We start from the raw sequence: 20,570 nt of genomic DNA on the forward strand, positions 1-20,570 counted from the left end.
CAAGGCCACTGGCTTGACACTGCATGCCCCCCTAGTGGGTGCAGTGCAGGCATGAGGTTTCCCATGCCTGCACCCGCTGGAGACAAAGGCCGCGCTCTTGAGAGTGTGGCCTGTGTCAAGGGGGCATGCCTCGTTGCCCGGGCAATGAGGCATGCCACCTGACGTTGCCAGGACAACTGGGAGCATCCTGCAAGCCTTAAGAAGGCTGATGACTTCCGGTTCTGGTGCCGCATGAGGTAGGGACAGCTTCCTGCGTTCGGTCTTACAAGCTTAAAAATACTGCCTCCTGCACTGGAGGACAGAGATAAAAGGCATGGGAGTGCCCCTGGAACACACCCTACTCAATCCATCATGGATCGTTACATGAGACCGGCGACACCCGGTCCCGATCCCACTCCTCGAGCCTTGAGGGACAGGTCTCCCCCTGCAGCATCCAAGATGGCCGCCGATCACACTGCTGGCAGCAGCAATAAACCTACAAATAAATACTGCCACAACAGCAGGAGCTCCATCCACAATGACAGCAGCTCCACTCCTAGGATGGATAACATGGACACAGAGCCAGACCCAGGAACAGGTAGTAGAGAGGCACAGCCGCCCCACACTCCATCAACAGGACATGCTGATGTCAGTAGTCCTACAGACCAATATGAAAAGATTGCACAGGCTGTGGCTTCTCTGCTGCTACCCACCATTACTCAGGCAGTAGACAGAGCAGTGACACAGGGCATAGAACAGCTTAGAAGTGACCTGGGGGTGCTGCTTATGATGGAGTGCGGCTTTGAATGAGTGCGAAGCAGTTAAACACAGCAGTTTAATTATGCCTTCTCTACTTTCACAGGTAACTGCATTTATCTCCTACCTCCACTCTTAACCAGACAAACGCATTGACTCCTGTTAAATTCTCAACAAATGTTGTAATTCTATTTGTGTATCTGTTGACTTGTCTTCACCTCTAGGCGCACTCAGGTTTATGACTGTGGCCTGGTTCCTAAGAAACATCCCCCACTATTCATGTGAGCCTTATCAGCTTCTAATTGGGGCGGAGTTGAATGCTCATTTGAGCATCTCCCTATAAATTTAGTTCAGCTCATGGGGGAGATCTCTTATGGGAGGCACAGTCTCTGATGGGGGTGCGGCTTATGATGGAGTGCGGCTTTGAATGAGTGCGAAGCAGTTAAACACAGCAGTTGAACTTAAGCAGCAGGAAGACACAACAACAACAAACCCTACTGCACGCTGGACAGACTGCAAGGAAACATCTCTTACATACCTGAGTCCCACTCCGTGTACCTTTATATAATACACCCCTCTTCTCCTCTTCATATTACTATCCTCTGTTCCCAAATCTCATTTCTTTACCCCTCTGCTCCACCCCAAAACTTGTACATCTCCCCCTCATTGCTTTCATCACCTCCCCAAAATGCCTCTTCCACTGCTCCTTCTCATTTTCCTCTCCTCTGTTCCCAAAATCCATTCACTATATCCCTCTGCCCCTCCCAAACACTTGTATATTGTGTCCTCACTGCTTCCCTCACCCCTCTATGGCACCCTCCACCTCCTCCTATTACTCCACTCTCCCACTGACCCCAACACCTCCACTAGGAGTTTCTCACGCTCCTGCACATCCCGCTCCCATGCCACCTTTCTCACCCTTCTCCTCATAACCGCAGGGGACATCTCCCCGAATCCTGGCCCTCCACCACCTCCCTCACCCACACAACACCCTCCCGCCTCCACGTCCTACCGCAACCCCCGCAACCTAGTATCTGTCCCCCTGCTCCCTAAAATCTCCCCCCCATTTTCATGTGCACTCCTGAATGCCCGATCGGTGTGCAACATGCTTAGCGCCATCCACGACCTCTTTGTTTCCCGCTCCCTCAACCTCCTAGCGATTACGGAAACCTGGATCCAGCCCACTGACTCTACCTCCCCTGCTGCACTCTCCTACGGAGGTCTCACCTGGACCCACTCACCCAGGCCCAACGGTCGTAAAGGTGGTGGGGTTGGTCTGCTCCTGTCACCGCAGAGCACTTTCCGAGTCCTCCCAAACCCCCCCTCCCTATCCTTCTCCTCCTTTGAGGCCCACTGCGTCCGACTATTCTCCCCAACCCCCCTGAAGATTGCTGTGATATACCGGCCTCCTGGATCCATACCCCGCTTCCTGGATGACTTCTCCTCCTGGCTACCCTTCTTCCTCTCCTCTGAGCTACCCACCATCATCCTTGGGGATTTCAACATCCCTGTCAACCTTGACAACCCAGACACAGCCCGTCTCCTCCACCTAACCTCCTCCTTTGCACTTGCACAGTGCATACAATCCACCACCCACTCCAACGGTAATATCCTTGATCTTGTCTTCTCCAACCGCTGCGCTCCCCACAACCTCACTAACACCCCCTTTCCTCTCTCTGACCACAACCTGATCACCTTCTCTATCTCCTCGTCCTCCAACACCTACCCCTCCAAATGTCACACTACTACCAGCCGTAACCTCCGCAACCTTAACCCTGCCCCCCTCCACTCTGCAGCTGATTAACTCCATGACAGCATCCTCCCCCTGTCCTGCCCCGACTTGGCTATGACTGCCTACAACAACGCGCTCTCAACAGCCCTTGACTCACTAGCGCCTTTAACCACACGTAACATCAGACCCCGACCGCTCCAGCCCTGGCAGACTGATCACACCAAAACCCTCAAATGACACAGTCGTGCCCTGGAGCGACTATGGTGCAAAACCAAATCCCAACAAGCCTTCACCCGCTACAAATCTGCCTTCCACACCTACACCTCCTCCCTCCATACTGCCAAACAAGCCTACTTCCTGACCCTCATCAAGGCCCTCTCCTCCAATCCTCGCCGACTCTTCTCCACCTTCAACTCTCTACTCTCTCCACCCCCACCTCCACCCAGCACCTCACTCACCACCCTTGAGATTGCCAATCACTTCAAAAACAAGATTGACACAATTCGCAAGGACATCGCCGCAACTCACACGCCCTCTCAACCTGTCCCCTCTCACACAGCTACCCCCTCATCCCCCCTCCCCCTCGACATAACCCGCAGGGACTTTGTCGCTGCTCAAAATCCCTCCAACCCCCTTCCCCCTCACTCAGCTACCCCCTCTTCACCCCTCTTCCATGGCCCCACCACTGCTCTGACCTCCTCTCCCACCCCACCCTACATTCCTCATACTGAAGCCCCCCCACACTCTGCACCTTTGACCTTACTACCATCGAGGAAGTCTCCAAGATCCTCTCTGATGCCCGCCTCACCACCTGCCCCCTCGACCCTATCCCCTCACAACTCCTACGACCTCCCTCCCCCTCCATCCTACGTTCCCTCACCCCCATCTTCAATCTCTCCCTCTCCTCCGGCACTTTCCCCTCCCCTCTGAAACATGCACACATCACCCCCATACTTAAAAAGCCCTCCCTGTATCCCAATGACCCGAACAACCTCAGACCCATCTCCCTGCTCCCATTTACATCTAAACTCCTTGAGCACCTCGTCTACACCCGAATATGCTCTCACCTCAACGAAAACCACCTCCTCAATCCCCTACAGTCTGGCCTCCGTCCCCTACACTCCACCGAAACTGCCTTACTCAAACTCTCCAACGACCTGCTAACCGCCAAAGCTAATGGCCACTATTCAGTGCTCCTACTCCTTGACCTCTCTGCGGCCGTCGACACAGTCGACCACCCCCTCCTCCTCCTCAAAATACTACTCTCCCTCGGCCTCAGAGATTCTGCTCTCTCCTGGCTCTCATCCTACCTGTCACAACGCTCTTTCAGCGTAACCTATAATGCTACCATCTCCCCCTCACTCCCCCTCTCTGCTGGGGTCCCTCAAGGCTCTGTCTTCGGGCCCCTTCTCTTCTCCATCTACACCTCCTCCCTTGGCCAACTCATACACTCTCACGGCTTCAATTAACACCTCTTTGCCGACGACACACAAATCTATCTCTCAACCCCCACCTCACCCCCTCGGTCTCCGCCTGAATCACACACCTACTGAGTGACATATCAGACTGGATGTCGCTCCACTTCCTTAAACTGAACCTCTCCAAAACCGAGTTTCTTGTCTTCCCCCCAGCTCGGACCCCACCCCCCATTGACTTCTCCATCACATCCAACAACGCCAATATCAAACCCGCCCTGCAGGCCAGAGTACTTGGTGTCATTCTGGACTCCAACCTATCCTTCCAGCCCCAAGTCCAATCTTTAACAAACTCATGCAGACTCCACCTCCGCAACATCGCCAAAATCCGCACGTTCCTAACCCCAGAAACCACTAAACAGCTCATCCACTCCCTCATCATATTACGACTCGACTACTGCAACTCCCTCCTCACTGGCCTGCCTCGCCATTGGCTATCCCCGCTTCAGTCCATCCTGAATACGGCTGCCAGACTCATTTACCTTTCCAATCTCTCCGTTTCCGCCACCCCCCTCTGCCAATCCCTCCACTGGCTTCCACCCCCCTCTGCCAATCCCTCCACTGGCTTCCGATTGCGCAACGGATCAAATTCAAAATCCTAACACAGACGTACAAAGCTGTCCACCATACTGCCCTGAACTACATCACCGACCTAATATCCAAGTACCGCCCAACACGCACACTCCGCTCCTCACAAGACCTCCTTCTCTCTAGTTCCCTGGTCTCCTCCTCCCATGCCCGCCTCCAGGACTTCTCCAGGGTGTCACCCATCCTCTGGAACTTCCTGCCCCAACCCGTCAGATTAACACCTACTCTCCTCTCCTTTAGGCACACCCTGAAAACCCATCTCTTCAGGGAAGCCTACCCTACCCCCTGTTAACTTGACCGACCTCCTCCACTCTTCCTACCACCCCATCCCCCACAGCTATCTCCTCCTGTACCACTATTCCCTCCCTCCTAGATTGTAAGCTCCAAAGAGCAGGGCCCTCGATCCCCTCATGTATTGTACTGTATTGGTATTGTTCTGTCACATGTTCTGTCCCCCTTTGTAATGTACAGCGTTGAGCGAACTATCGGCGCTTTATAAATACTGTATAATAATAATAATAATGATTGAGGAATCCCGTGTCCAAGTTAAGGTCATTATCTTTTGTGTCAAATAGAATTATCATTCTTAGTTCAAACGTTTTTCTTTCCTGAATGGATTTGAAATTTCCTTTAAGAACAAAAATATTGAGGTCTTCCATTGTGTGGTCTGGTTGTGTGAAATGGTGTCCCACAGGTGTGCAGAGGTCATTTTCTTTATGTTCCTTGATGGTACGTCTGCAAATTCATCCTTGTTTGTAACTTCTGTCCTGTTTTGCCAACATAAGATCCTTTGCTGCATTTTCTGCACTGGATAAGGTACACAACATGACTAGTGCACCCGAGATAGGTTCATCCAGACCCCACTACACCACCGTTACCCTTTACCCTTCCATACCAATCCCCTTTACTTACTATACTTACAGAAAACACAACACCAATTTTGGAGTAAAATGGCCAGCACGGCCTTTTATTAACAAATCAAGTTTAAACACATCAACCATTCCTTATAACAGAAAACATAAAGAGTTTTCGTTGGTCTTTGAAGGCACCCCCAAAACGATCCGAAATGCACCTGCGGACAACCATATTCCACTAGGCCTCCAGCCGCAACCAACCAGCTCGGAGACAACCATACCATCCGCAGTGCAGCACCACCACCTTCCAGTTAAACCTCCGTTAACTGGGAATGTTCCCGGGCACACCATACCAACGATGGGTCCCACACCATTTTGTACCTCCAAGATAAGAACCGCCTCCAAAGACCAACCACCGCCCAGGAACCAAAATAACCCCCCCCAGGAGGAACACAACATTCACCAAACAGGGCGGGCGGGAGGGAAGCTCTCTCTCCCACGTCCAGCTCCCAACTGACGCCCCTCCCCAGAACACCCCACCCTAAAGTGCAGGAGACCCCACCTACACTCTCCTCTACCAACCAGATCCCCCAGCTATCCTTTACCAACTCTAAACAATCATTAACCCTCACACGTCTTCCTTCCCAGTCTGGGCCTAGTCATGCCTGCCCTTCGCTAATTCTTTTCTTCTTTTATCGCTGCGGGCATTTCTGGACAGAGGCAAGAGTTTTTGTTGGTAATGGTGGATATGTTCAGCAGATGGGTGGAAGCATTTGTCACTAATAAAGAAGACGCACAGACTGTAGTCAGAATTCTTACACAGGAGATAATACCCAGATGGGGATGTCCGCTGCAGATAAATTCTGATAACGGACCAGCCTTTGTGGCCAAGGTATGCCAAGACCTGGTAAAAGTACTTAGATTGGAAATGTCATATTCCCTATCATCCTCAAAGTTGGGGTATAGTAGAAAGGATGAACAGGACAATTAAGGATAAGTTGAGGAAGGCCACTGGAGGAACCTATACCCACTGGAAGAAGATGTTACCTGCAATTCTAGCAGAGGTAAGAATGACACCTAATAAGACTACAGGGTTATCTCCTTTTGAAATATTAATGGGAAGACCGTTCCCCACTCCTTGGGCTAGACAGCCACTTATGTTAGAAAGAGGGGACCTTGACCTGGTACAACAAGAATATGTGAGAAAATTGATTCAGACTTTAGATCAGATTGAAAGAAATGTTGCTCGCACCTCTCCTTTATCTTTTCAGGAACCAACACACCTTTCCAAGTGGGAGATGTAGTGGTCCACCAACTCGCTAAAGACAAGAAGCAAGGCTACCCCTTTGGACCGCCTACTACGGTGATAGCGGTTACCAGAACGGCTGTTCTGGTGGAGAATTCCCAGTCCTGGATCCATGCTAGTCGAGTGAAGAAGGTGAACCAAACACTTGAGAAACACGAGACGGAAAAAGGAGGTGAAGTATGAGAGGAAAATCTTTGAAGAATGGGTGAAGTAAGTGAAAAAGACCCTGAAGATGACATTCCTTACTGCCCCTCATGGTGCTTTGAAGATCTGGGTCCTATTGGGCACACTGACTGTTCTCTTTCCTGCCAGTATGGATCCTAACTAACTGTATTTATCACCCTGAAGACTTGGGCCTAATAAAAGGTATCTGTGGTCAAGGACTAGATTTAAATAAGACCCAGATAACCAAAAGTGAAAGAAAGTCAAAAAGAAGTTTTGAAGAGAACAATCCTTTTTCAGGAAAATGTTGATGATGCAGTTTAAATCTGCTTATGCTCAAAAGTCAGGTTCTGATAAATGTTGGATCTGTAGTAAGTTACATCCGAGCACATAGGAAATTCCTCTTCTGGCCGCTCCAGTCAAAATATTTTTGTTAATAACAGGGAATGTAAGTATTGGTTTGACCAATATTACTTCTAATGCCACCATATCTTTTCCAACTCTGGGAGTCACTCAACTCCCCGATTGGTGTTTTAGACTTGGGAATACTTCCCACAAGGGAAAGGGAATGTGCTCTCCGTCCATATTAAACATATCTGATCCTGGAAGGAGGGATGGAACTTCTTCTGTGAAACTCTGGCAAGTAAATGGTAAAACCCTGAATGAAAGTTTAGAAGGGATACAAGATAATGTGGGGAAAACTATGTTTGGAAAACTTCTTTTTTATTTTACACTTGTTGTCACCCCTGAATTTCGCTCTGCAATACAAAAATTGCCGATCTCCTTGGGAAACAATACCTATATCTGTTGTGGTAAGATCTGTTACCCTTGGATACCGAGTAATGTCCAGGGCTGGTGCTATGTAGCCCAATTAGTGCCAATTATGGCAGCTATAGACCAAAAGGAACACCAGGTAAAGGCCAGTACATACCCAAAACACCAACTAACTCTGAGACAGAGAAGGGAAACCAAACAAGAAAAGGTGGATCTATTCTCTACAGGGGATAAGGTTTGGTCATGGTTCCCTACCTACACGGGATGGGGAAAAACACTTATGAACAAAATAAATAATTACACAAACATTATTGATGATATACTGGAGAGGAACTCTAAGGACATGGGGTTGCTAAATACTGAGACCAGAGCTATTAGAAAACAGCTGGAGATGCAAGAATTAGCTATTGAAAGCATGAGTGCTGCTCTGACAGGTCTGTGTGAGATGACAGAGGATTATGAATGTTGTACTTGGATATATAATACCACAATGACTGTTCCAGATTATTATGAAATAATAAAGCAACACAGGGAACAGGTAGATGGTTTGATGGAAGAAGCTAGAGCTATAGGAAAAGATGGATGGACTCCTTTTGATTGGTTAGGATCAGGATTTGGTTCCATCTTTTCATGGATGAAAGGTATTGCTGTAAGAATAGTCATGATATTGTTTTTTGTTTTATCTTTATATCTATGTTTTAAATGCTCATTATATTGCATTGCTAGAGCTACTAAGCCGCAGAATACAAATGAAGGTTATCTAGCTATGTACAAAAAGATGAATGAAGTAAAGAATTGAGATCATGTTCATGATCTTAGAGGGGATTGAAAGAATCTAGATAACTTCCATTTTGTATTATGTACACCATTTTAAGTATTAAGTATTAAGTTAGCTTTTTGTAGAGATATTAGAAGTTTAATGAAACTGTTTTTGGTTGTTCAAGGATGTATCAACAGAAGCTAACACGACCCTGACAATGTCTTTGTCTGTCTGTTTTCCCTAAAAGTTAGACAAAACAATTTGTACCAAGAAATGTATATGTCATGTTTCATGTAGTTAGCTCATGATGGAAAGTTACAAGTTACAGTTTTAGAACTCGCTCCCCCCCTTATTATTTTCTGTATCCTATATAATCTTATTAATGTCTAATAAACTTTGAACATCTCTGAACATAAGCTGTCGTGATTTCCGTGTTCAAGGGGTGTTCCCAGAACTCTGCTGATAAACCAGGAATCTCTCCACAGACCGGGGGTCTCTGAGGGGAAAAGAAAATCATTCCTTTCAGCGGGGACGAGTGGAAAACTGCTTTCCGTACCCGGTTTGGCCACTTTGAATACTTGGTCATGCCATTTGGGCTGTGCAATGCACCAGCCACCTTCCAACACTTTGTGAACGACATCTTCAGGGATTTTTTGGATGTCTTCGTTATCGTCTACTTGGACGACATACTAATTTTTTCACCCTCTCTAGAGGATCATAGGATACATGTGGCAAAAGTTTTGGGGCGATTGCGGCAGCATGGGTTATATGCTAAGGCGGAGAAATGTTGCTTCGAGCAATCTAGCATCACGTTTCTAGGCCTGATTATCTCCACTGCGGGGGTCGCGATGGACCCCCAGAAGGTCTCTGCAATTTTAGATTGGCCTGAACCCACGGACAAAAAAGGTGTCCAACGGTTTATAGGGTTCGCGAACTTTTATCGGAAGTTCATCAAAAACTTCTCGGGTCTGGTCTCCCCCATTACTCAACTAACCAAACTTGGAACCCGGTTCAAATGGACACCAGAGGCTCAAAGAGCTTTCGAAGCTCTGAAAAAGCTATTTACCTCGGCACCCATCCTGGGCCACCCGGACGCGGCCCTGCCCTACATCTTGGAGGTAGATGCATCGGAGAATGCGGTAGGATCCATCCTGTCTCAGCGGAAAGGCACCAAAGAGTTACTCCATCCCGTAGCATTCTTCTCGAGGAAACTCACCCCAGCAGAGAAGAATTACGATATCGGGGATCGAGAGCTGCTGGCTATCAAAGCAGCGCTAGAAGAATGGAGATACCTGCTGGAAGGTGCCTCACACCCTATATTGATTTTCACAGACCACAAGAATCTGGAATATCTGAGGACTGCCAAGCGTCTACGCCCACGGCAGGCAAGATGGGCCCTGTTCTTTTCCAGATTCAATTTTCATATTACTTACAGGCCCGGATCTAAAAATACGAAGCCTGACGCGCTATCTGGTATGTTTGAGGACTCCGAAGAAGAACTGGTACCCGACACTATCTTGTCCTCAGGGAACTTCTTGGCGCTCCAGACGGACCTTCGCTCCAAGTTAATAGAAGCATCTACGGCCACACCAACCCCAGTTGGGGTATCCCTCCAGAACAAAGGGGGACTCCTGTGGAAGGAGGATTCTATCGTGGTACCTGAGGAAGTCCGGACCCTGGTTTTGGGGCATTGCCACGATCACCCGCTGGCAGGTCACTTTGGCCCAGTCAAGACTCTGGAGCTTCTCCGGCGCTCATTTTGGTGGCCAAACATGGCTAAGGATTGCAAGCGCTACGTGAGATCCTGTACCATCTGCCAGAAGAGCAAACCGTCAAGGAGCAAAGCCTGGGGGCTGTTGCGACCTTTGCCGATTCCCGAACGGCCTTGGCAGAAGATCGCGATGGACTTCATAGTCGAGCTCCCACCGTCACAAGACCACACAGCAATTCTGGTGGTCATTGATCGCCTATCCAAGATGGCTCACTTCGTGCCACTAAGGAAGACTCCGTCAGCAACCGAGACGGCGCGAATATTTATCCGGGAGATCGTTAGACTTCATGGAGTACCCGAGGACATCGCCTCTGATCGAGGGGTCCAGTTTACATCTAAGTTTTGGAGGGCTCTGTGCAAGGCCCTGGACATCAAGTTGTCCCTCTCCTCCGCGTTCCACCCTCAGACCAACGGTCAGACCGAGAGAACGAACCAGACCCTGGAACAATACTTGCGTTGCTACACGTCTTTCCTGCAGGATGATTGGCTGTCTCTTTTACCCCTGGCGGAGTTCGCTTATAACAACGCAAACCATTCGGCAAAAGGGCAGTCCCCATTCTTTTCGAATTATGGGTTTCACCCTGTCTTTCTCCCTGATTTGGTCTCTGAATGCCCAGTTCCAGCAACGCAGGATGCGTTGACCTTCTTCTCCGTCAATAACAAATTACTCCAGGAAGCCATCGCTCGGGCCCAAGAGGACAATAAGAAGGAGTTTAACAAGAAACGAAGAGGGGATTTGGCGTTGCAGCCTGGGCAGAAGGTGTGGTTGGCCACAACCAACTTTGTCCCTCGAAAAAATTGGGACCTAAATTTGTGGGGCCTTTTCGGGTAAAGCGGATGGTCAACGAAGTGGCATATGAGCTGATCCTTCCGGACACATTCAGAATTCATCCAGTCTTCCATGTATCCCTGCTGAAGCCAGTGATCCCAGATGCCTTCCCAGAACGAGAATCCAGACCCCCAGAGGCCATAACGGTCGAAGGACAAGAGGAATTTGAGGTGGAAACGATCCTTAAGTGCCGAAGAAGGGGGGCCAGACCCAATTCCTAATTAAGTGGAAGGGCTATGGTCCTGAGGACAATTCCTGGGAACCGGCTCATAATGTCCACGCACCTAGACTAGTCCGGGAGTTTCTTCGTGATCACCCGTGGTGGAGAGATCGGGTGGGCATCCGGAGGTTGCCCGTAGGGGGGGGGCAATGTCGGAGACCGTCGCGCAGCTGGGCTCGGCGCAGGCGCAGTACACTTCCCTGTACGCGAGCGCCAGGACTTGGCCGACCGCGGCAATCAGGTTCGCGCATGCGCAGTAGTGACCACGGGCGCGCGCCTGGCACCAATGACAGCGCAGGGACGGGATATTTAAACGGCCCTGAGCTGTCATTCAGTGCCTTTTGGTCTCTTGTATCCTGTGAACCTGTGAACCTGTTTGAAGTAAGTTGCTGACCCGGATTGTGCCCTGACCTTGCTGTTTTCTCCTGTTCTTGACCCTTGCTTGCCTGACCTCTCTCCTGAATGCCCCCTATTGGATCTGACCTGCTGTTGCTGACCTGGCGTGTGACCCGACTATTCTTTGCCCGCTGCTCTGTACCGCACCGTCCCCATAGTTACCGACCTGGCTTGTATGACCCTGCTCCTGCTCAGCCATCCATCCGTCCCTCTCAACGGGGTCTCCAGACCTCCTCATACCTGTCTCTCTCCCGTGGGAGCCCCTGGCGAATACCCCTACCACTGACGGGTGTCCTCAGTAGTCACGACCTGGTCCTGGGGTACTCCGAGTCCATCCCCACCATCAGGGGCCCTGGTGAACAAGTACTCTGGGGCTTAGACTCCGTGCGCTGGGAACATCCGATCAGTGGAGTGCTAGTGGTACCGCCGGGCGGTCCCTTACAGTAGGAATGCATTTAGCAATGTGGCTCAAATGAGGGTGATGACGTGCAACGTCAGGTGTGGGGATCTCTTCTCTGTTGTTCGGTAGTTGATCACATTCGATTAGAGTAGGAAGAGGAAACTCTATGTTATCATATTCTGATGCCACTATGAAGCCATGGGCTCTTCTTCCAGAAGTATTGACCCTTCCTGCGCATGTCTGCAAGGTATAGTACCAAGCCTCTCCACGAATGTTGAATAAGTCAAAGAATTCTGTACTTGCCAACGAGCGATTGCTCTGATCGTCGAGTATGGCATACATTTTTATGGCATTTTGTGGACATCCTTCAGGAAAAACCCTTACAAGACATATCTTGCTGCAAGACTTGCTATGAAGCCCTTCTCCACACACCTCTGTACATCTTGTGGTTACGGGGTCGACATGTTGCTCGGTTCTCTCCCCGCCATCATCTGAGGTGGTCTTGGGGTTGCTGCCGGGTGTAGGTTTCCTTTTTTGAACAGGTCTGAATGAAGAGCGTCCACATGCCTCGCACTGTTGCACAGGGAACATCTGATGGCGATCTTACAGTCTCTAGCGAAATGATCAGAGGATGCACAACACTTGAAACAGATATTATGTTCTTTGAGAAATGTCTTGCGTTCTTCAATAGGCTTGTCCTTAAATGCACGACATTTGGAGAGAGAATGTGGTGCATTATGAATGGGACACTGTTGATCAAGCTTGCTTGCCTTGGTATGTTGTAATTTAGTGTCTGTAGCCAAGACGTTGGACGTGATAGCGGTCTTCCTCACGGCAATAGGATGCCTTAAGTCCCTGAATTTACTGTTGGTGGCAATACCCTTTGAAGTAGTTGAAGGAAAGATGGTTGTATCTGGATACAGGAAGCTTGGGTCATTCTTGGTTCTTGCGATCTTCCTGACGAACTCTGCAAAATAGGAAAAGGGGGGAAAAGAAACATGGTGTTCATATTTATACTTTGATCCTACGCTAGTCCACTCTCCCTGGAGATAACTAGGCAACTTTGCTACAATAGGATTTACGCCCTGAGCAGTGTCTAAATAGCTAAGACCTGGCAAACTAGGATCTGACTTAGCAATTTCAAGTTCATGAAGGAGGTCACCTAACTCTCTAAGCCTATGATTGTCCTTAACAGAGATCTTAGGAAAGTCTTTTAGTCTCTGGAATAAGGCAGATTCAATGACTTCGGGGCTCCCATAGTCTTGTTCCAGACGTTCCCAGGCAGCATTGAGGCCTGCTTCAAAGTTATAAATGTAGACAGATTTAAGTCTCTTTACTTGTTCTGAAGATTGACGCCCTAACCACCTTATTAGTAAGTCAAGTTCTGCTTGAGGTTCAATGTCCAAGTTCTTGGTTACCGCCTTAAATGTAGATCTCCAACTCCTATAGTTCTCTGGGTGATCGTCGAATCTAGACAGTCCAGGTGTAATTAACTCTCGCCGAATCATGTACTTGCTGAACTCTGCAATATCAACCCTTTCAGTTTTTACATCCACAGGTGATACTGATGGTGCACCATCTTGAATCATGGTTGGTATCTGATGCTGACTGATAGGTGGAGAGAAAGGTATTGCAGATGGGTTCAATCCAGGTAAGGGTCTGGTGTCTTAAGATCTCTGTGCGTTTGAAGTTGAAGTTTCTGTATTAAAGGAGGTATAGAGTTCACTCTGTAGTCTTCTGTTGTGCCCTTGTAATCTCTGTTCACATATGGTTGTGGTGGCACATGAGCTGGATAAGTTGGTACACTTAATTTTGTGGCACGCGGTAGTTGTGGAGTGTCTCTGTTGGAAGGTGCGTCTGGTTGGTCAGCCTTCTTTGATGACATGTTGCCTTCTGATTGACTTGCTGGATGATTATGGGAAGAATCTCCAACTGTAGGTGGAACTGTATCTTCGTGGTTCTGGGTTAAGACAAACTGTAGGGTCCTTTCAACAGGGTCTTGACAAGCAGCCAAGCTGGCACAATATGCTCCTTCTTCTAAAAAGGCTTGTTCCAAGACAGATAATTCCGCTAAGGCTACTTCCCTTTCTCTATTTTTCTGAAAGATTTCTAGCTGAGCCTCTGATTCTGCTTGTATTCTTGCTTGAATGCGTTTAGCTTCTGCTTTCTTGCATTTAGCTTCTGCCTTGAAGGCGGCTTCTCTTTCAGAACAGGTGGCTTGAACCTGGGCTACTGCAACCTTTTGGCGAGCTCTGAGTATTTGGTCGCTCAGTGTTGACCTTACAGAGCAGGACCGCAATGACTTAGAAGATGATTTATGATATGAGCGGGCAGATCTATTTGATTTTCCTGAGTGTCTGGAAGAAGCAGATATACAGGATGTAGTTTCATGTAGTTGTGCTAATCTACCCTCTATCTGTGTCTTTGCTTCAAGATAAGTGGTATGTCTCTGCTGGTCAGTAGAAATAAAGTTCTTTAATTCTAGTGAAGCTTCCTCTACATTGGAATGTGACAAAAGGGAAGAGTACTTTTCAGAAAGTCTTTTATAATTCTCAAATGCCTTCTTAACCCTTGAGAGGGCAGTGTTCAATTGCTCAGAATTGTTGCTAGTTTCATTACTGGCTGTTATACAACTTAAAGTTTTCTCCCATAATGCAGTCAGGTTACTGCATGTCTCTTCCTTACTTGCATCATAAGCCTCCCTTGCCTTCAAAGATGGATGAGGGGCTCTAACAGGACGAGCAGAATGCAGCATGGTGTCTGTGTTATCTTGATTACATGCAGGTGACTCATAAGAGGGATCTCTGTCAGACATAATGACAAGTGCTGTAGTTTTAATGTCTTGTTGGAAATCTGCAGAAATCTGTAGTTACTTTTATTTGCAAGCAGGCTGAGCTGGGGAGCTGAATGTCTATTGCAATGAGGCAGCTAGAGCAGCAGCCTGGCTCACACTGGATGCTTCACTCAGTGCACAGACAAGATTACTGTTCTTCATACAGGAGAATGGTTACTCACAGTTCTGAAGCTGCAGAGATGGCTGTGTGATGAATTCTCATGGAGATTTACTGGAAATTTACTGTTCTGTCTTGGCATCGGTTGTACTTGTGGCGAGATTCGTTTAGACCCAGTCTGTCAGAATGTGTGCAGCAAGTTGAATGATCGCCTTAACAGATAGTTTACTCAATGAATAACAACTTCAGAGGTATTTTCCAATGCTTCTTTATGCTTCAAGGTAACAAAGGTATGAACATAAAGGTGTTTTCATAGGTAAATTTCCAGTGATGTACATAGCCTCCTCACTCTACAGCATCTTGATAACCACTAAACTAAAATGGTGTTACAACAGGAAATGAAGGTGGAAGCAACCAACTAGTCAGAAACAGCAGGGGTGTGTGGATGATACCAAATAACATTATAACATAACATGTAAATAACAACTGCTAAACAGTAAAGCTGCGTGGCAGCACACTATACAATGTCTGTAGAACCCATTGGAGGTCCCTGGAGTTGTACAGATAATGAGAGAGATGACTGAGATTTCCTGTGCCAGTCACAGATTTCCCAGATGATGGAGAATGTATTCCTGATTCCAAGTTTTATTATTATATGGGTGGATGAGAAACATCAGATCCACCAATAATAATCTTAGTCAGGTCCTACGATCTTCCACAAAGTTTTACCTTTAAGGAAAAATGACCTCCATTAAAAACTATCCCAACCACCCCCGCTGTCTATTCAATATATAAGCATAACTGAGCCAATCAGATGTGTGTTCTCAGCCTGACAACATGACACATGACAACCCAGCACTCTAGGTATACAGTCTGCTATTCGAATGGTTGGATGGCCATGAGTGTGTGGGCCCCTGCCATGGTGAGGACCCCTCAGTATTAGGTGTGTGATTCACAAAGTGGTTGGGGCCCTATAAATGTGTGGATGTGGGGGGGGGCACTTTTCAAACTCCTAAAGTGTGAGGACAGAGGGGATGGTTTGGTATACTTGCATACTGGGGTCAGGTATGAAGAGATGAGATCACACATCCCACCATCTACATACAATCTACGTCAGATCTCCTCCCAGCATAGGAGACCACTGACGTACAGTGTACGACTGCAGATTTGTACATTACACATGTCCATCATCGCAGCAACATTTGCTCATCTATCACTCTCATTTTATTCTTCTATGAAGGCGTAGAGGATGCAAAATTAAAATTACATACAGAAGATAAGAAAATGATCGTGGTGAAGCCATCTCCTCCTCTGCAGGTAATACACAGATGCTGATATGAAGAGAATGTCCAGAATGGAATGATATCAGATTAACCTGTTCATGATACTGATTATGCATCATTTTCTTCACATTCAGATGATGAAGATTCTACTGACTGATATCTACGGTGATCTGTCCTTCCTCTGATTCCTCCGTTGTATTGCTACTCCCTAATGCACAGATGTCAAACACAAGGCCCGCAGGCCGATTCTGGCTCTCCAGGCCATTTCATGTGGCCCTTGCACCTCTCCTGCAGGTACCCCTTTGTCTCCACCCTCACCTTGTCTCAACAGTCAGCAGCAGAGAGGAGAATAGAACTTCTCTTCCAAATTCTGCACTTCTCAGTGCGGCTGCACTCATCTCTGCCTCCCTGGTCTCAGCATTCAGCAGACTCTGGTAACTGACTCCACTACTCCTCTGGTCCTCCTCCAGACTCTGCACCTTCTGATTTCCAGCTCTGCCCCCAAAGGCGGTGCATTGTGATGTTAGGGAGGGTGCGGGATTCTTGACATCTGATATAAGGGGGGTGGGGTGCTGTAGACATCTAGACTTACAGATACAACCGGCCCTTTGAGGGCAATCATAATGCTGATGCGGCCCGTGATGAAATGGAGTTTGACACCCGTGCCCTAATGTATTCATTGCTACAAAATAAACAATGTGATTATTGGATCTTAAGATAACATCAGCCTAGGGGCGCATGGCCGGCGATGGGAGGGTGAAGACATAGTAGAACAGAGCTCTGGTGCTCCTGGACCTTCAGCTCGACTTTGGACAGAATATTATTTCTGCAATGTCCACCACCAAACCGTGGAAAACAACCAAAGCCCCAGCTGTGACTAAAACTGCAGTGATGTACATAAATGTAAAAGTGGGATAGTTTTCCCAATAGCTTCAATGTGATCTGTAGAAGGATGTGATTGTAGATCTAGTTTCATTCCGTGTTATTAGAGATACAGTATTCAGTAGTCAGTCAGAGACATATGGTCACCAATTAGCAGTGGAAAGGACAGAGCAGCTTCTAGGCCAGGAAAGACACCAAGATGCCAAAAAACCTCCCATCCATGTAGACATGGATTTCTCACCTTCCTGAACCTGAAACAAGAGCTCTAGCCATTTCTGCTACAAGAACCAGCAGGAGACCAGGAGTGGCTCCAGAATGTCTGCCAGCTTTGATTTATATCCACAGATCAAAGGAATCTATTTCCTCTCTCATAAAAGCTAAAATATTAGTTGCAGAGAGATGGAAATACTTCCTTCTGATTGGACACACTGTAGGCTCCATCTGCATGTAAAACTGTATTTGTAGCTTCTGTAGAATTCCAGAGAAACACACAAAACAGTTATATGTTTGTGACAGCTGAACAATGATTGGTACTGTCGCGATCAGACTGGTGTGCTGGTGTTGGAAATCCTAATCCTGACCCAGCCAGCAGAACCGTTGAGGGCCCATTCAGCTCTGGTCACTTCAGAACACAGAATGTCCTGTTAATTAGCCAAACCTGTGTGTCTTTTTGTAAATCTTTTTCTTTGAATATCATTATGCACTGGCCACTTTCGGGATACTAAATTATAAAATGAATAAGTGACTTCTGTGTGCTAAGCTAGGAGTCATACCCCTGGAGAGATTGTTGTATTGTATTGTCTATGTGCGCAGTCTAAGTTCATTGCCAATCTGTGTGAAATTGTACTGCGTGCTGACAGATTGCATGCAAATTGTAAACTAGCAGATCTGCAAAAGATCTGTGTGTGTGTGGTAGCCCAGCAGACCAGTCTGCAAACAAACTGGTGTGCGGACAGTAAGAAGAGTGATCAACACCGGTGTGCCAATTGCTAGACTGCTCCCCAACCCTTAGAATGCACCAAATTGTATGTAAGATTTGTAACTGCCTGTGTGTAGTCAGCCAGCTGGATTGGAGTCTCCCTCTAGTGATGACCAGATGTAGTGCAGGCTGTGAAAGTGTATCATGGCCAGTCTTTACTGCTCCAAATAAGTGCCCCTTATTCCCTCTTACCTCAGGTCTAGGACCACACGCTGGTTAGCTAGCCACCATGGGCTTGCATTTCCTTGACAGACACATGTACTGGTGGTCCAATCAGAACACTTTACACCTCAGTAGTGCACACCCCCAGATTAATAGGGCATGTGTACTGGATGTCCAATCAGAACCCTCCAGGCCCCAGCAGTGCACACCCCCAGATTAATATGACACATGTACTGGTGGTCCAATCAGAACCCTCCAGGCCCCAGCAGGGCCCCCAGCCCTGAATTCTCACCAATGGAACTCTCCAGTGAAATCTCCTCTCATCAATTACTAGCCGGATTCTCTCTTGTAACTTAAATAAAGGAATGCGCTAAAACCACAAACTATTCCTAAGTTAGTGTAGAAACATTAGTGCAAAAGATATATATATCTATTCTCAATTAATATCAAAAAATATCAAAATTATGTGCAAAACTATTTTTTAGTGCATAAGTAATTTAAATAATTAAATTTGTGAATATAAAAAAATGTCCAATTCTGAATTTCTTCAAATGTCCAAACAAATCCTTTTCAAATTCAGGTGCTCTCCAAGAAATTGTGCCAAAATCCACCACCAAAGTAAAGTTGGGTAACTCACCAGAGCTCCATGCTGATCAATCTCTAGATCAGCAAAAAAGGCTTTTTGCTCTGGGAGCAGATGCAATGAATCAACTTCTCAGGTGTGATGATCAATTGCTACACAATCATCCATAAGGTAGGTATCCACCACTCAATATAATGGTTCCAGGAGCATTATATCACTCTCTCTTTTTATATCTCCCCACCGAGGTCATGTTTGGGAATGAAAGAGAAAATCATGGTGCAGCCAGTTTTTTTATAAAAGTATCCAACAATTTAATAAAGATTTACACTCACAAAAAGGGTGTCTTCACCGACACCAGTATAACAGCATAAAACAGCAAATGGTATAACAGTCTCCTGTTCCCCGCACACTCACTACAGCGCTCGTGACTCAGTTTTCTCCACAAACGTCAGCATCCAGCAAGCCCCACTAGTTTTGTCATGAATGACGTCTTCAAGGGGCGGTCTGGATGCAGACGTCGGCTCCTCTCTAATATACCACCCTCACTCTGCATTGCTGAGCAGCTTAACCAATCACATTAACAACTCCATGAATATGCATCTCCAATTACAGAATGTTGTCGGTGAAGACACCCTTTTTGTGAGTGTAAATCTTTATTAAATTGTTGGATACTTTTATAAAACATAAACATTCCATAAGAGGAATTGTTTCTTCTTCCTGAAATCCAGACCTAGAGAGGAATAGAAAAGATCCAACAAACCCCACAAAGTCTTTTTATAGAGATTTATTCCATCAAATCCAAACTATTCTACACATATTTATTCCATGGAATATGAAGAGATTTTTCTATCAATAATCCCATCAAATCTGCGTGTTTATTGGACTTTATTCCCAGCAATAATCAATCAGGAATCCATGCCAGCAATCATCAGATCAATAGGAATGTTTCCAATATCCAGTGATCACGGTTTGATCCTTCAACATAACCAGTGCACAGAATGATAAATCTATCCCATGAAATGGATCTTATTGATTGGTTGATGTCATTGATTGATCTATTGATTCCCTTCTATGATAGAATAGATTGATTTCTCCATGTATTGATCATCCTCTCCATATATCTCTTCACCTTGTCTAACATCATACAAATCCTGAATGCTATAAATCTCAGTCCTGTCCATGAATTGTATGTGACTCGGGTCTTTATAATACGATATACTGGACTGTTACTTTATTCCCTATTTTTATATTGTCTTCTTACACCTGTCCTGATGAAGTGACACTTTGAAGCCATGAAACGCGTTGATGGTGTATTTTACATTCACTTGTCCAGTAAACACCGACCTTCTGAAGAAAACATTTCAGAGTTTCCTCCTTTACTATGGGCTCCTCTGCTGACCTCACCCTCATTTTTTCTTGAGGTGAAAGTTCTCTACCGGGATCCAAATCCTGCTTAGTATATGATGATCCCGAATTCCCCGATGACCATGGAGGGTGACCACCCATTGACTTCAGTGAGGAGAGGGACATATTCTCCACAAGTCCTCAGATAGGTTGTCTCATCCCTGGATGGGTTCCCACAACCTCCCAGATGTGAGTCCATGCACCGTACTTCTCCCCATCTTCTAGAACCATCTCCCACCTTCTGGTATCCATCACTACACTCAGTCCCATCTCTTCCATGGTCTTTTATCCTCTTTTCCTGTCTCCTGATGGTTTGGAGGATTT

The 20,570-nt window shown here is 46.9% G+C and overlaps 1 protein-coding gene and 1 pseudogene across 1 annotated transcript in view; both read right to left on the reverse strand.

The window, feature by feature from the left end:
* The window catches only part of LOC149441841 (uncharacterized), a 177,901-nt gene that overhangs the window by 136,762 nt on the left and 20,569 nt on the right, over positions 1 to 20,570 (reverse strand). The gene's annotated exons all lie outside the window — the stretch shown is intronic.
* Positions 9,822 to 15,429, reverse strand: LOC149441845 (uncharacterized; annotated as a pseudogene).

This window comes from Staurois parvus, unplaced genomic scaffold (assembly GCF_062004578.1).
Source record: "Staurois parvus isolate SC_StPar_1 unplaced genomic scaffold, SC_StPar_1.0 ptg000941l, whole genome shotgun sequence".
NCBI classification, from domain to species: Eukaryota; Metazoa; Chordata; class Amphibia; order Anura; family Ranidae; genus Staurois; species Staurois parvus.